Here is a 17,653-nt window from a genome sequence, read left to right on the forward strand (position 1 = left end):
ATGACTGTTTAAGTGTCTGTATTTTAAGACTATTCTGTAGGAATGGTCTGGTTTTGCAGCTGGGAATAACAGGTTATTCATTGCAGAGACACAGGGCTCAATTACTCCCTGGCATTCGAGCTGAGTGAGGATCTCCTTCACTGGAGCTTTTGCTTCATGTTTAACAGGATTCTGGGGCTGAGGTTGGGGTGTAGACCTGATAGGTATTAAATGGCAAAGAGAGGCAGTTTTCCCAACCTACATGGTTGCGGTACAACGCAGATGCCTGCGCTAAAGCCCAATTGACAGCGTAGGCTAGTTTTGCCACTTCTGGAACAAAATCAGAGAAGGAAGGCACAATGACATCTTCCCCGTGTGGAAGCTTACGGATGTGCTCAGGAGGCCAGTCCCTTTCGGCCAGTAGGATATCACACCTAAGTTCATCCCAAAATATCACACCAATGGTGCGCTCTACGTCTCCCTCAATTTGGATATTTAAATCATGGACTCTGTCGGGTGAGAGGACACAACCGTCCCCAGTCGCAACTGCAATAAAATCGCTAGTTGCTGTCACATCCAGATGATCTTTCAGACTCTGGCGACATATTGTGACCTCTGCTGTGCTGTCTAACAGTGTCACTGCCCACGTCTTGTTCTTCAGCAATACTCTCAAGTGTACTGGTATTTTTAACTGACAGTGCTGCCACCTTTTTCTTTTTAAACTGTGGCTTTTGTTGTGGGGACTTATCTTCTTTTTTGTCTGAAGACAGTGGCGAGTCTTTCTTCTGTTTCATGTATTCAGGACATCGATCAGGACGGCCCACCTCTCTCGCTATGTCTATCCGGTGCATCCTGAAAGGAACAAGAGGGACGTGAATCAGTATATCTGTCAAGAGCTTTTATATTTTCTCTGTTTCTGAGAGCGTATCTCCTGTCAAAGTTCTCCGGGTGTGGAGAATCTGCTCTTTGATTTTCTCTATCTTTAAATTGTTTTTGTTTATCCCAGCACTTCTTAGAACCCTCCTGTGCTCGTTTAGCTCCCTCTTTAAGGGTGGTACTCTGTCTTACAAGCTTCTTTGGCTTGGCTCCCAATCTAACCCATCCTATACTGGTATAGGAAATCATTTTCGGTAGCTGTTTCTCCTGGTCCAAGTGTGGAATCTCTCTGAGGTGCTGGCGTATAGCCAGTGCTACTGCTTCCCCTTTAATATTACTGAGTATGATTGAGGAGACTTTGTCGAATTTACGCATTAATTTCATTCCCAAATCCAGGGCTGGTGCAGCCCCGTGCTCCTTCTGAATTTGTTTTAACACTTCCTGTAAATTGGCAAGTGTGGTAGTGTAAATTAGCAGCAAAGACTGCACCCCATGTGGCGCAGTCATCCACCAAGTGAACCATCCCGAAGGGTAAGCACATTGTGAGAATTCTATGTTTTTCCTGTGGCCCTGAATGGGGAAGCACAGCTTCCAGCTGATTTGTTTTCTGGGCTATAAAGAACTGAATTTTCTCTCGTTCTGTGGGTTCCTTACCCATGATAGTATGTATTGCTTGTGGATTAGTCCCAGTAGCCAATTGATATCCAGCAGGTGCTAGTGGTGCTGGACGCACTGGTCTCGTGTTCAGAGTTCACATTATGAACTGAACAAGTCATCTATATAGTGTTACTATCTCAATGGATAGATTTTGCAGATCAGCTGCCTGCATGTTTAGTATACCTGGGTGAGGTGTGTATATGGCAAACATAGGCCACGTTGGTCCATCATTACCGAAGGGACTTAGGGCCAGATGTATGAAAAGGTTTTGCACTCGCAAACGGTGCGAATCAGTAAATGTGGCCGTTTGCGAGTGCAAAACAGTGGTCTGCGATGCATGAAAGGCATTCGCAGACCACACATAAGAAATCGCTAAAATTGCAATTTCTTGCGTTGCGACCTGGAAATTGCGAGTCGCAATTTGCGATTCGCAAATTCCAGGTCGCAAGGCTATGCTGCAAAAAATCGCAAATTGCAATTTTTCGCAGAATGGCATGTTGCACTTGCAAAATACCATGGTATGCAACCAGGTGGTAACCTGGTGCAAAATTTTAAAATGCAGTTAAACTACATTTTTAAATTGAACATGTAAAGCACACATGCCCTTTTGGCATGTGTGTACCTTACATGTTGCTAAAAATGATTTTGGGGTGCAGCAAAGGGGGCCTTAGGCCCCCAGCACCCTGGCATTTTGCATTTCCAAAATTGCGATTTCTGGTTCAGAAATCGCAATTTTGGAAATGCAAAAAATTTGCAGCTATGGGCCAATAGGCCCATAGCTGCGAATGGGGTGGGTATTGCAATTTGCGATTCGGTAATAGCATTTGAGATTTTTAAGAAATCGCAATTACCGAATCGCAAATGTGATACATGGCCCTTTGCGAGTCGGTAATAGCGATTTCTTGATTTGTGGCAGCTATTACAGAATCGCAATTAGGGAATGGTACTCCATTCATCCTTATAGGCCTGTAGGCCCATAGGTGAGAATGGTTTTGCATTACCTAATTTGCGAATTCCTGTTAGGAATTAGCGAATTAGGTAAAGCAAACCCCAGGGTGCTGGGGGCCTACGGCCCCCTTTGATGCACCTCAAAAAAATATTTGTTGACATGTGAAGCACACACATGCCCTAGGGGCATGTGTACGCTATATGTAATTTTAAAAAATGCATTTATAATGCCTTTTTTTAAATTGCACATGCTTACTACCAAAGTGGATTTGGTTGTAATTGCATTTCCTAAATGCCCAATTCGCAGTTAGGAAATGCTTGATACATGTGCTTTGGAAATCGCAAATAGGAATTCCCTGTTTGCGATTTCCTATTTAGAGAATCTCAATTTGCGATTTTTTAAACGGAGTCACAAATTCAGGGTATCACTATTTTAGCAATTCTTTGAAATTGCATTGCAAATGCCTTTCATAAATCTTGAAAGGCAGTTTTGCATTCACAAACGGTCGAATTTTGCGATATGCACCGTTTGCGAATGCAAAATCCTTTGATACATCTGGCCCTTAATTTTTGTGAATGGTAGTGTCAGCTGAAGGTTTAAGGAGGGGCATGACTTGGCTAGATTTCCAGACTTTAGGGGCTGTCCCTCTAGTAAGAACATATGATACATATTCAAAAGGACTGGTATGATGAATGAGATGGCTTTTTCGATCATCAAGCCAAGACCTGGATCAAGAAGAAATACTGTTAAGCATAAAGTATGCTTTTTCAGAGGAGAGAGGAGAAGAGAGCAGAGAATACAATGTAGTTCAAATCATAGAAAAATGCATGACCTAAGCTGTTAAATGATTGGTACATTTTATAATCTTGTCTTTAAAAAAGGTAGAAGGAGAATCACAGTTCTGGAGAAGGTTAAATTGAAGAAGACTGGGATGTTGTATCAATACAATCTTAAAAATTGTGCTGGAAGAATCAGTTGTCAAGGAAATAGAGGAGGCATAATAGCTTGCATGGGTTTTTTTCTATTAGTTGTTTACATGGCTTCAGCAAGGTACTGCGCTCCTATAGTCAAATCTCGAAAGGTGCCTGGCCTGCTTACAGTCTCTTTTGGTTTCAGCTGACTCAGGGATGAAGTGGACTGCTAAAACATTTTTCCTGAGTTGGTTTTGATGTTTTATAGGAACAAGAACATTGGCCATATCGGAGAGCCAACCATGATAATTGATGGCTGCCTCACAAACGTGAGAGAGGAGTGGATGGGAGAGTGACAGTGAGAAGAGAGTACCATTTTTCTCCTGATACCCTATTCCAGGAATGAAGACAGACCCAAGGGATGGAAGGGACATCAGTAAAAGAGACTGAAAAATTAATAGTAAAGGGGAGCACAAAGTAATCTTACCAGCTCATGGGGAAGGCACAGCTGGTCGTGAGGAACCTCCCTAAGAGAAAGTGAGATCTAGAATATGGTCCATGTAATGAGTGGGTGAGGTAGCTTGCATGATGCCAATAGATGTGAACAAGTCCACTAGCTCAGAGGAGCGAGGGTCTTCTGTGGCATCCAACCAAATATTCAGATTGTACAGGAAAAAATAAAGAAGACGCTTTGGTGATAGTGTCGCAAAAGGCATCTGGATGCAAGGTGCAGAAGGCTTTCAGGGGGATGAATGGGCGATAGGGCAGTTGGCCCATGAAAGAGCAGGTGGGCGCTCTTTTTATATGAAAAAGGAGAGATTCAGCAGGATGAAAGTGGATTAAGGCATAGCAATGATTTTGCAGTGAACTCACCTGGCTTCACCTGGCAGTCCATGCATAGAATGTTGTAGCCTGCGTAGAGGGCTAGATACAGGTCCCGTCCAGAAAAATATTCAGGGAATAAGAGGAAACTGCAGTCTCCAGGGCTAATATGGAACCACCAGAACAAAATCTACACCTCCCAAATCATTAAGAGTTTGGGAATTGTGTGTAGGAAAGCAAGACATACAACAGATTGGTAGACCAGACAGGGCATCACTTGCCCATTCCTAAGGAGATAGTCCCACTGAACAGAAGAGCAAGCTATGGAATGCTGAAACTCAACATCCTCATATAGATGTGGTAATGACAGTAGAAAGATTTTGAAGGAGGAAAGACCATGGTGAAGTGCCCATATGCCCATTGTAATTCTCCGAAATATACAATGCCATCTACCACAAACATGTTGCTCTAGCCAGCACTTAATTGATTAGGCTATCTGCTAACTGTCTCCAATTTTAAAACTATCAACTTCTTCAGGTCCTCAGAACTTAGACATACTTTAAACCTTAAGTGACTGCAAGGGAGACCATAGTAATTGTATCATATTTCTCTGGCCAGGAACGCTAACAAGAGTGATAACTGAGCTGCAGAGGCTACACATGGAGGTGAGCCCACCAAAGCAACTTCTTACCTACAGCACTTGCAGTAGACTAGAAACCACTCTCTTGTTGAATGCTACAACTGTGTAAACAGGTTTAAATAGTTGAGACAGGAGTTTTTCTTGGTGCCACCTCTGAAGAAAAACTCCCATGATACTTTCCTCAAGGTTGCCCAATGATATCCATGTTTCTGCCTGGAAGCAGATGAAATACAAAGGTGATGGGTGGAATGTTTGAAAAAGCCTGAGCCACTGGCCATTGCCTGAACCATATCAAGATCAAGAATGGTAATGAAGACCCAAGCTAAGGAGAAAAGGAAGTGAGGGAATGGAGAAAAAGATAGATTTTCCTGCAGGTCAATAGTTGAAAGATCAATGCTAGAATCTGAAGCACAGCATCTTGAGTAAGACTTATTAAGATTAGATCTTCACCTGCCTATGCACAAATGGCAAGTAAGAGTCAGAAATCCCACACACTGAGACTGCCTAGTGCAAGCAGATGGTACTCTATAATTAGCACCACTGCAGCACTGTGAAGGGAAGAGACTGGATGGGTAGTACAAACTTAAGAGAAGGCACAAAGAGAAGATAGCAATGCACACCATGAGAGGGAACAAGTGAATCAAGATATCTGAAAGAGGGAAAAACAACAAATCAAGGAAACTAGTTAAGTCGGGTACAAATTAATGTGAGGAGCAGAAAGTCACAATAACTGCTGCTGCATAATAAGTGAGCTCAGTGTGAGTCAGGCCTAACTAGACTAACTGCCACTATTGATCTGGAAGCATTTGATCTGCACATGCTGGACCTCTAGTGGCTGCAACTCTGACTATGGGAAATGTTTCATGTGTCCTCTCTTTTATGTTTGCCTCTTCTGTGTCTTGCCTTGTCCCTTAACATGAGAGTTGCCCCATCCCCAAATGATTCCCTTGCAGAGGAACCTTTGATTTAGATGAACAGCTCTCATGGAGGGTGGAGGGGCATGTACAAAAGAAGCTGGTTCCCATCAATCATCAAACACTTTGTACCTCTTTCAAGCTAGTGGTTTCTGAACTCAACCTCTTTACCACTTAGAATTTAAAATAATCTCTGCATCATATTCTGGTATTCCATCCATCAATGTAGGGGGAGGAGCTTGGGGGTTCTTTGAATATTCTTTTTTAATGTGGGGTACATGGAAAACTGGGTGGCTCATGCAAAGGCTAGGAAGAGAAAGCTTCACTGCTGCTGTACCCACTAACTTAAATACTGTTTTGTTTCATTCTTTTGCAAACATCCTGTGAAACGTAGTGCTCTGCATCAAATTTCTGATAGTATTTTAGGACTTGCTGTAAGAATCCTTTTGCTGAATCGAGTAGGTTCTTTCCATGTCTATTGTCTGATAGGTACATGATGTCATGGGCAAACCTGGAAAGGAACAAGGAGCACCTGTCATGTCAAGGCTCATACATTTTATGGACGCATGGTGTCCTAAATGTTTGTAACCTGGCAATTGTATGTTGAGCTCCTTCAAGATAATGCCTCTAGTGAGCCACAGTTCTAGGCATACGAAGCCACAAACTGAATTTATTCTATTGTCAGGTCTTTTTTGTTCTCTACCCAAGTGAAAGAGTATTTCTTTTGGTGACAGGTGAGATATGGGATGAACAATTTCTGAAAAGTCTTGAATAATCTATCTATAAAAATTGGAATATCCTAAGAAACTCTGGATCTCCTTGACATTTCTCAGAACTCCCTATTGCCATATACATTTTACTTTTTTGATGTCTATGTGTACATCCGCTTGTGTTATAAGAAACCTAAACAATACAACTTCGGATATTTCAAAAAAACTTGTCTTTAACTTGATAAAGAGTGAATGCTTCCTTAAGTGCCTTAGTATTTATTTGACATGTCTGTGATGTTCTTCTAAGGACTCTGAAATGTACAGAATATTATAAAAAATAGACCATGATATATGTGTCCAATAAATCTCCAAAATTATCATTCATGAAATATTGATTAGTGAATGTTTCACAGCCCAGAGAGTTCCAAATATTCCAAGTGTCCATATATGTTGAACACTTTCTTTCACTCATCACCTTGTTGAATACAATGCCTTGTTGTAACCTCCTCTGAGATAAATCTTTGAAAATATCTTGCTGGCCTTATTTGATCTCAGAGGACTATAATTAAAAGTAAGGAGTATTGGTTTGGACTGTTACAGCATTGAGCTCTCTGTAGACTATACAAAATCAAAATACCTCTATTCCCCAGTTTGAGGATGAATAACATTGGGGCTCCTGCTGATTTAGCTGAATGAACACCTTCTCTAGGTTTTCTTCAATATACTATTAGATAATCTTATCTTCCTTCACTATCAGTGAATTGCTTTCACATGTGGAATCTTGGCTCTGGCAGTCAAATTGATGGGACAATTATATGGGCGATGAGGTGGCAATTAAACATTTCCACTTTTACTGAATACGTTCTAGGGATCATTACAGGACACTTGTCTCTGCATTTGATCCACATTCTAATGCACCACACAGCACCTTAGAGGAAGAACCTTTTTCAATTCCTTCCTGGGAAGCAGTGATGATGGCAGCTTTGTGAAGAGAAGGTAATGGTCTGTTTTACCCAGTCAGTAGAGTGGTTGCGTCTTCCAACCAAGGAATACCTAATACAGTACTAAAACCAGGCCCCATGAGTTGTTGCGGGCAAACCTTTATTTCGGTTATAACACAATATCAAAGGCAGGAGCCCACACTGAATAATTTTATTCATTATTTAATGCTGTTCCCAAAGAGGGATTTTCCCAAAATACATCTCAGAAATCAAATGTTTTCCATCAGTTCCTATGATAGGTCAGTAACTTCCTTGTGTTGTTTAGCTAAACCATGTTTTGCATGAAATTGTATATCCATGAAGCACGCCGAGGTTTAATAATAAATGAGAGCTAAGGTAGTAAGGAGTCCACCTGCTGTTAGCTTGAGGAGTTGATGGAGGTGAATCTTGGAACCCGAAAGGGACTTGAATGTGCCTCACCCTTCACAGGCAAGTCCTGGAATTTCATAACAGGCAGCATCTCTTCCATGACCACCAGCTTTGCATTTTTGCAAGTTTTTTCAATGCCAAATACGCTCTGTAGGTTATAAAAAGATGATTTTTCTTGAGTGGGGTGGATTTCACAGTAGACCAAAGCATAGACCAAAATACTTGCCACATAAGGCAGACATCCAGCGAGTGCCCATCCTCGGACTGCACGTCTTTGTCTGGTTTTATGAAAAATAGATATCTTCTCGACCTGGTGATTACAATTGACATCACTTCTGCTCACTATTATGAAGGTGGATGCAGCTAAAGCATTCGATAGAGTGAGTTGGCCTTTTTTATATGCCACGTTGACACATAATGGTCTAGGTGATAATTTCCTCAAGGAAATCAAGACCATATATACGGCTCCAGTTGCAAGGGTATTGGTGAATGGGAATTTGTCACAATAGTTTAGTATTGGAAGAGGTAATCGCCAATGTTGCCCGCTGTCTCCATTAATGTTCAATTTATACAATGAACTCTTGGCTAGAAGAATTAGGAATGACCAGAGAATTCTTCTCTTTCAATATCATCAGTGGATTAAAAAAGAGGCGGTGTACGCCAATGATCTTTTGATGTATACCCAAGACTTTCGAAATATCTTTCCCAAAAATACTGGAGATCCTGGAAGATTTCAAGAAGGTTTCCAGATATCTGGTGAATCCAGACAGGACAGAAGTAATGATGTGGAAAACAACCATGGATAGCCCTCTGGCGAAGGCACAAATACGATATCTGGGTATTCAGGCTGTAAAGGACTTAGATAGGATGGCTCAGGGTAATTTTGATAGATTGAGGGGGAATACTAGAATACTCCTCCTGTCCTGGTCACATCTTCCTTTGTTGCTGCTGGGAAGAACCAATCTGATTAAAATGTAAATTCTCCTCAAGTTCTCCTTTATTTTTTATTTACTGCCTCTCTTTTTTAAAGCAGGATGGTTTAAAAAGTTGCAGGTAGAGCTTACTAGCTTTATTTGGCCTAACAAGAGTGTGAGGATCTCGGGGAGGAAGCTTCGCTGAAAAGAAGAATGTGTGGGGGCGGTTGTATTACCTGATTTTCAGGTCTATTGCTGGGCCTTCCAGTTAAAACATTTACAGGCATTATTAGCCAAGGACCATGCATTTTCCCCCGTGCTATCAAGTACTAACAGTGGATTTAAAGGAAAAGCATGGTCACTTCTTGTTTAAATTTGGCCACCCCAAATACTTTAAAAATATTTTTTTAAGAGTCCTGGAAGCAGCTTGTGACACATGGTATTGTAGAAGAAAAACTCTTGGTATTCCATATTATGGTGCCTTGGCCCCTATATGGGACTCTCCTGGAACTTCGTTGTGCCTTCAAGATTCATTGTCTGCTCCATTGTTAAAGGCTGACATATCTAGCTAGGGCCAGTTGCAGGAAGGACACGCTTTGATTTTGTGGGACTCCAAGATCAGACTTACAACTAATTCCATCGCAAGATTTAAATATCTTCAAATCGCTAGTTGGTTTCAGAGAAAACCCGATGTGGTGTCAGCAGAGAATGGGATGATAACCTTCTAGAATCTTTGATAGAAGTCTCCTGCTGCAGAGTTATCTGTCCAAGCGGTTTCTACCATAAGCTGCTGGAACCAGGTCTTTGCTTTCTTGTCAAAAGGAGAGTAACACTGCATGTGCCGAGAGTCAAGTTAGTCTATTCTCAATGATATCAGTAAACTGCTGCAAGTATGCCCCAACATTCAGTAGCCAGGGGCTTTGACTTAAAATCAAATGAGTGTCCGAAACTCAGGAATCTTTAGGAAGATAGGACAATATAAATGTGACGTTAGCTTGATCCTTTACAATTTGCTGTGGTCTTATTAGAAAAAGGAGTTGTTGAGCCACAAAGGTTTGAAAGCAAAACAGTTCTCCCATACATTTCTCACAGAGTGACAAACAGAAGAGGCATATTGAGATACAACTGCATTACCAGTTAAGCAATACTCCTTCCATAATCAAGATTGGTGTTTCTAGTGTGCAAAGTAGTGGAAGTAACTCCTGCTGCACTGGAAGACCCAGGCAAATTTATTGCCTGACTCAGTTTCTCTAAAAGGTAAGCATGCTCCTGGAGCACCACTGCATAATTGTGGTGGATCTTGCTGATTGCTTGTGCAATGACCTGCAAAAGGCTGGCCTCAGACTCCATCTTTCTGTGGGTCTGGAAAACTACCTTGGGTGCAGTATTGCATTCATGATGGGGTCAAAGGCAATTCCTCCCTGCCCACCTGGAACTCGACTCAGCCCCTTGAATTAGGCTGAGAATGGTGAAAAAGACTGAAGCTAAGAAGAAAGGCGGGTAGGGGAAACTTAGAAAAAGAGTCTCTCCTTTAGATTGGTAGTTAGAAGATCCATACTGCATTCTGAGGTGCAGTATCTGGAGTAAGCCTTACCAGGGTTAGGGCTCCACCTACGGGTGAGCGAACACTAATTACAAGGAGGTCTATACACAGAAGGGAAGTACGAAACACAAATACCACAGATGGGGACTTACCCAGGGAAAGTATAAGGTATGCTTTAGCTAGCCCAGAGTGTACCTCAAAACCTCCACAGGAGCAGGAGATGAAGCCCACTACAACACAGGAAGGGAGGTGACAGGATGTAACATACTTATGTGACAGAAAGGTCATGGAAATTATAACAGGGCACATTAGCACATTAAGAGAGGGAACTAAGGGTCTTCCCCAAGCAGGGGTAAAACAACAAAAGTGACAGAATTTGCTGAGCCGGATGCTAACTAATGTGTGCAGTGAGAAGACACAACAACCGTTGTTGCCAGACAAGTGAGCTCAATGTGACTCATGCCTAAATACTCTAACTGCCACTATTGACCTGTGAGCATGCCTGCGTGTGTCAGTCATCTAGCATCTGGGGGCTCAAATCTGACTCTGGGGAATATAGATCTAGAAGCCAGTATACTTTCCATTGTCCTGTGTGCCATTCCTTCCATGTTTGCCCCTTCCTCAGCCTCACTGTGTCATATGGTCTGAAAACCAGATGGGAGTTTTGGAAAGAAAATCAAAATAAATTAACTATGTTTCTAAATGGTAAAATAGGGAAATTCCTTTTGCTAGTAGGAAGACCACTGTGTGGACCAGTACCTTGGTAAACACTCGTGGTGTTGAGGTGAGAATGAAAAAAAACGAGAGATCTAGAATTATTGATTGTCCATGGACTATCTCAGGCATTATAGAATATCAGAATGGATAGGGACTTGAAGGGTTTGTCCTCTCAGCAAAAAGCAGCCAAATATTTCCCTGAGTTTAGCAAGGGGATAATGTATGATTGAAGAATTCATTGATTGACCAATTCCACTGTGAAGATCCCTGGTAGCTCTAAGAACAGAATGGACTTGGACAGTTCCTTCATGCAGATTCTGACCTTTGGACCTGTGTGGTTGTGTCCATCAGCTTCTGAATTCTTCATAAAAGAACTTCTCACTGGGGAATTTAAGCAATGTGAGCTAAAACCTGGATGGGCCCTAAAAGGTTGACCTCTGAGTGATATCTGTTTTGATGATGTCTAAGATTCATTCTTAGGGGTGGGTGAAGAATGTAAATGTCATTAATGAATGTATGTGAATCAAGACGTGTTGCAAAGCAGTAGAGGAATGTTCCCACACAACTTTTGTGACATTTAACCACACCTTCCAATTTTTACAGACTGGTACTGTGTTTACTCCCATTAAAATTAGTGCAGTCTCTAAGGAATCCAAGTACTCTAAGCGGTAAAACACAATCCCAAACACTTCCAGTTGTGACGAAATACCAGGTGTCACTAGACTACCTTAGATACCTAGTAATGGCCATTATGTGCATAAAGCTGACAGACTATTGAAGGGTAATTGTGCTGGAGATGTTAAAGGATGTCTGCCAGATTAATTCCTTTCACATACTCTACTTTGTGTTCCAGTATAGTTCCCAATTTCTCCCACCTTGCACCAGGATGCTAACCCCCTATTATTTGCCTTTGTCTGAGTCACTTATCTGCTTTGGGCATTATAAGGTCCACAAATCAGTTTAGTGTTTACAAAGCCTCCACATACTACAGCAGCTGTATCATGCGCTGGCTCCCTTCATTTATATCGTATATATTTCCTGTCTCTCGGATTCTGGATGAGCACAGGCCGGGTCCCATTAGACCTACATATCAGGGTCTTTTTGCATTACGGTTACACATCACAGTTCATTTCCTCAACTTTGGAAACTTACCCTTTCCTGCATCACAAGGGGCTACTGTACATATTACTGGACTAGTCAACAAACTTTGATATAATACTACAAGTGAGGCTTAACAGAAGTACTTTCTATACTGTTCCTCAACCTTAGCATTTGAGCCTTGAAAAAGTCAGTGAGGACGAAACACGTGTTGGCTGTTTCTGAACTTTCACATGCCTTCGTATGGATATGAAATATCTTTGAGCTGTATTTCGTCTTCTCTAACACAAGGGATTAAAATATTTTATGCAACTGTACGCATCTTGGACTTACTATTTTTGGAGTGCCCTGGTTGCTCTTTTGTTATTTCATAGTGTTTACAAAGTCACAGGGTTTGCAAACACAAAATAGCTATTTGTTATGAAATAAACCCATTTTGCTATTTGGTAACCAGTTAGTAAATCATAAAATGGGTTTAGAAACCCATAGGAAAACGCTATTTGGAAGGGACAAGTGTAGTGCTTGACTTCCAACAGCAGTTTGTTAAGAAATGTATCAATGTTTTATGACTTAAATCTGGTGGGAAAACATTGAAATTGTACCGACTCTTCAAGAAGGTGTTAACCAATTTGTAAATGGGAAGACATCATTTTGCAAGTCCTTCCATTATGTGAATGTTTAACTTTTATTCACAATAAGCAGTGACCCCTGGGCCAGCTGTCCTCCTCACCAACCGATCTCTCTCCTCCCTGGAATCTCCAGAGATTCCAGAAGCAGCAGCTCAGTTGCCAGGAGACAGCATGATTCCAGAGTGGCACATCATTTAACATACAAGAATATAACACACTGGACTGCTGGCAACCCTCAAAACAAGCAAAAAAAAAATTTCCTTTAAGGAAAATGGCTGGCATTTTAAAAACAATTGACTTTATTGAAAATGCGATCACAGACATTGTGATTTGCTGATCCCAGCACACTACAATCCATATGATGGCATCCCATCATAGTATATTGCAATGTACAAGTTAGTATGTTAGGCCCTAGTCTCCACACACTGTCCCTCTATCATATATTGACTTTATGCTAAAGATGTAGTTTGCATTAATTAGTCTGATGCGGGGGCACACAATGCTACTGCTAGAGATGTTTTCGGAGTGCCATGCGGCTTAACATCACAAGAGATGAGCATAGAGCGTTATCATGTTCTGCTTAAAGAACTATCTCCACAACCATTCCTGCTTGACTGTTTGTTCAGGAAACCACCAGTCACTATTGCATGCTCACTCCTGAGAGACCACTGCCATGTTGGCATAAGGCAAGAGCAATCTTTGAGCCATCACAGTCAAAAAGGGCACATTACCCTTTTGGACCACCTCCACAGAAACTGAAAACAGCCATGAGTACTCTTTATTGATCCAATAATATTCAAATGCATCCATCAAATGGTATATGCATTTTACACTTGGCTACTATCCGACAGTTCATGATTGATAATGGTTAAACTAGTTACATTCTGGAGATATGTACTAGGCTGGAAATGGTTTGCCCCTTTTCACCTCGAAGCTGGGTTTAGTGCTGTGTCGGTTCATGAGGAGAAGTAATAGTCTAAGACGGGGGCATGAGCTTGTTGATATCTTCTTACCATACTGGAGTAGTCCTTTCGAAAGTGGACCTGACACTTTAGCTGTGAATTAGATAAGATCATCTGTAATCTGAGGAAGAATGTGATGACCAATGGTGTCAAATGCTGCTGGCAGAGGATGTCTCCAACGACTAACATTTGTATTGCGTCTGTGATACACTACAGACAGAAACCGTCTTATGATTTCTGTGATGGATTAGTTGCATATTTTTTGATTTGGGAATTGCTGTATTCTGAGGATTTGCTCAGCAAGGCTTGGTTTGACTATACGGTCCGTGGTTTTAGAAGCAGCCTACACCTCAATGAGTTGTGGGATGTGCCATTCTGGGGGAGTTGTTTATTCTATTGTGCTATAGTGTATTTACTGCTACAGTTCTGTGGGGAGGGATAATGCTTGTTTGTCCATTTTGCTGAGGTCTTTGAATTGTAGTTGTGAGAGGTAATTTAGAAGTCCAGGAGGACCACAAATCAGTATTCAGCATTACAGTGAGGGCATTATGGGAGGAAACTGTGTTCTCTTCCATTGGTTTCGTGACTATACATGCTGAGATTTTTTCTAAACATTTGGAATTGTTTTTTCTTTGAAGGTGAGAAGTTTTTTTGTAAAGAGATGCACCTGTTTTGTAAATAATATTTTCCTTTAATTACAGATCATTTGTCATGTGACTTTTGTTTTATAAGATTGATAAAAAAAAATTAAAAACTAAGAAACGAACAATAGGGTGTCAGTAAACGACGGCAAATATGTCTACCTTCAATCTCAATTAGCCTTACATATTGTCTGATTCTGAAGACATATACATTGTTTGCAGGCAGAAAAATGTCTTTCAATGGTCTGGTGCCGTTCTCGGGCAGCAGCAGTCCCGTGTTCTTTGGGGGAATACATTTACTTATAAACAGGTTTTATGGGTTAAGCAGGCCAGATCACGGTTATTGTTAATAAAAGTTCTGAGCAGACTATGGGGGTTATTCTAACTTTGGAGGAGGTGTTAATCCGTCCCAAAAGTGACGGAAAAGTGACGGATTTACCACCAGCCGTATTACGAGTCCATTATATCCTATGGAACTCGTAATACGGCTGGTGGTATATCCGTCACTTTACCGTCACTTTTGGGACGGATTAACACTCCTCCAAAGTTAGAATAACCCCCTATATTTATACTTTTTTACCACCGCATGTGTGTCATTCTTTAACTCAAAAGCAGCGGAAACTTCAAAATTCAATTGTATTTTGTAAGTTTTCGCCGCTTCTGCATCATTTTCTGCGTGCGGCGCTGAAAAAGTATAAATATGGGCCTTAATGCCTCTGCAGGATTTCTGCTGTCATAAAATGCAAGGAGAAAGCTAAATGCTCTTTCAGTTTCAGTTTCCAAGAGTTTAATGTATGACAGAGCACCTGGGGAGAATTAGATAAGGGAATATTTTATTATTTAAACAGCAAACATAGTGCAAAGTCACTTTGCTTTAGTTTTGCTTTCGTGCTGTAAGGTCGTCAGCAATTTCTGATTGTTCCGTTCCTTGTTAGGGAATAAGCAATGGCTGGTGACATTTGAAAGTGATGGGGTGTAAAAGCCTGGGTATGATTTTATGTAGCGAGTGAAGCAAACTTAATGGACAATCCTTAATGGACAAACGTGGGGTCCAAGGTGATTCCTCCTCCCAAGTAAAAATTGAAAAAAGATTGACAAATGGTGCATTTAACAGGAAATACATTTAGGAAGAAAGCAAGATGTATAAAGCAGTGGGAATGTATACTCTTGAAATTTTAAACACATTAAAAACTGCCCAGTATTTTACTGCATTAAAATGTTCACCCTTTCCTTTAATGTGTGAATTGTAATCTGCAAAAACTTCAGGCCCTTTAAAGTTTGTGCTTACCCACTATCTTGCACTGCATGCAACATCAACTTTGGAAGAAGGCATCAGGATGCACCAAGGCAGCTGGCTGCAATCAGTCTTACAGAAATATGTGCACACGGGTGTTTAAGTGGGATTAAAAAAGTGGGCTCTCTAAAAGGGAGCATGCAAAATCAATTTCTGTCATTCCCATTGTGTGCCGCCTTGCCTGCATTTTGGTTTCTCTCTGAGATGTTATTGCATCCAGAAATATAACACAACAACTGACATACACCTAAAACCTGTCAATACTGTTCGGTTTGTCAATGGTTGTGAGTTATTTAAGGTAAATGAGTAACAACAATGATTAATTATAAAGAATTAACATTGGAAATGTTTCAATTATGAAACTGTGAATTAAATATAATTAAATATTATTGAGGCCTGTAGAAGGAGTAGAGTCTTCCGTTATGTGTGCTTTATGTTAATGTATGCCGTTTTTCTCTTCACATCTCATCCATCTGCACGTTTTCAACTACTCTTTCCTCTTCAGCACCCTCTTTTCCCTCTCCCCTGAATGCAGTTCCTCGCATCTCCCTCATTTTATCAACCCAAACCTGCACTGCTCCTATCCACATTTAAGCACGTTATTTCCTTTTGTCTTCTATAGTTTGATCTCCATCCACCCCTTCACACACATTTACACTGAATTTCAATTGTAACTGGAATACATGACCATTGTTTTGTGTGCTCTGCAGAGACGCCAACCCACTGACAGGCACTTTGCTTTGCCTCCCGCCTCAGCACCAGCGCCCTCAAGCAAAGCCCTCCATAAACACCTGGCACAAGTCAAAGTGTGCACTATGCAGGAGTACTAAAATACACGAAAAGAAATACAGAAACAGAGCATGATGAGCATAGCAACCCATGTTTTTGGCATTAGTGCTACGATGGGCCAGTTTTAATGCCATACAGAAGATAACTGCCTTTACTGTAAGCACGTTTTTCTCCCTTTGTGCTTGACTTGAATATTTGGATCAATTTCACAAGGGAAAAAGAACCCTGCTTGTCTTTTGTAGCAATTTTGTGGTGGAACAAATACTAGCAGCTCCACTTCTAAATTGATCTGTAGCCTGGGGTGTCACGGTGGGGCCGACTAGTGTGACAAGGGGTCTCAGTATAATAAATATAAAACAAGATTAGCGTTATAACACTTGCCAAGGCACCAAGTTACACACACTTGCATCCACTTCTACTGCATGATGAAGGAGAAAAGTGTGGGATCCATGCCTATGATGGATGGCTGCCCTCACACCGGAATGAAGACTCCCACACCCGAAACCATGATCCTGAAAGTGTCACTGGCCTATAGTGGATACTGCTATAGCCCACAATGGAAATTAAGGGCTTTAGAGTAGTAAGCTCTGCGTCATGCATCACAGTGCAGAAAGTTGTTTATTGCCTGCCTTCCGTCTCCTGCTTTAGAGCGAGGCGGGCAGGCAGCCTGGGACAGACAGCCCAGACTTAATTAAATACATCGATTTGTTTAGAGTTACAATCATTACAATTGTATTTCTGAACAAATCAACCTATTTAATATATTTTTTGCTATAAATGTGTAGGACTTTCAGAGGGGTGCAGCTCCTCAGCCCTGAAGGAGAAACTGCCTCTGGGAATAAGCAAAATGCTTCAAAATAGTTTTACATAATTTTTTTTTCTCTGGTGCAAGATTTACATAATATTCTTCCATTGTGTGTAAGGGGCTGTTTTCATTCGTTGGAACAGGTTTTCTGTTCCTTCCAATTCTATCACAGGTTTTCCCTTATTAGCAAAAATAATACTTAGTGTTTTCTGACTGTAAACTCGAGTCTTAAATAGTTTATACCTGTTATCATGTAGTTTATATATTCATGCAATGCTCATAGTAAATTAACTCATAAGAAAGCCACAACTATACATTATTCATGAATTTCACCCTTCTTTATCATTATTGTTAGGGTACCAGCTTTCATTTTGGGTCTCTCCTTTTAAGCTGGGGTCCTCTTTAAAATGATAGACTCTGACAGATCCATCAA

At 41.1% G+C, this 17,653-nt stretch overlaps 1 protein-coding gene across 2 annotated transcripts in view; it reads left to right on the forward strand.

Annotated features, from left to right (window-relative positions):
* The window catches only part of RAB44 (RAB44, member RAS oncogene family), a 350,449-nt gene that overhangs the window by 208,433 nt on the left and 124,363 nt on the right, over positions 1–17,653 (forward strand). The window lies entirely within an intron of this gene.

The sequence above is a fragment of the Pleurodeles waltl genome, chromosome 6 (genome assembly GCF_031143425.1).
Source record: "Pleurodeles waltl isolate 20211129_DDA chromosome 6, aPleWal1.hap1.20221129, whole genome shotgun sequence".
In the NCBI taxonomy this organism is placed as follows: Eukaryota; Metazoa; Chordata; class Amphibia; order Caudata; family Salamandridae; genus Pleurodeles; species Pleurodeles waltl.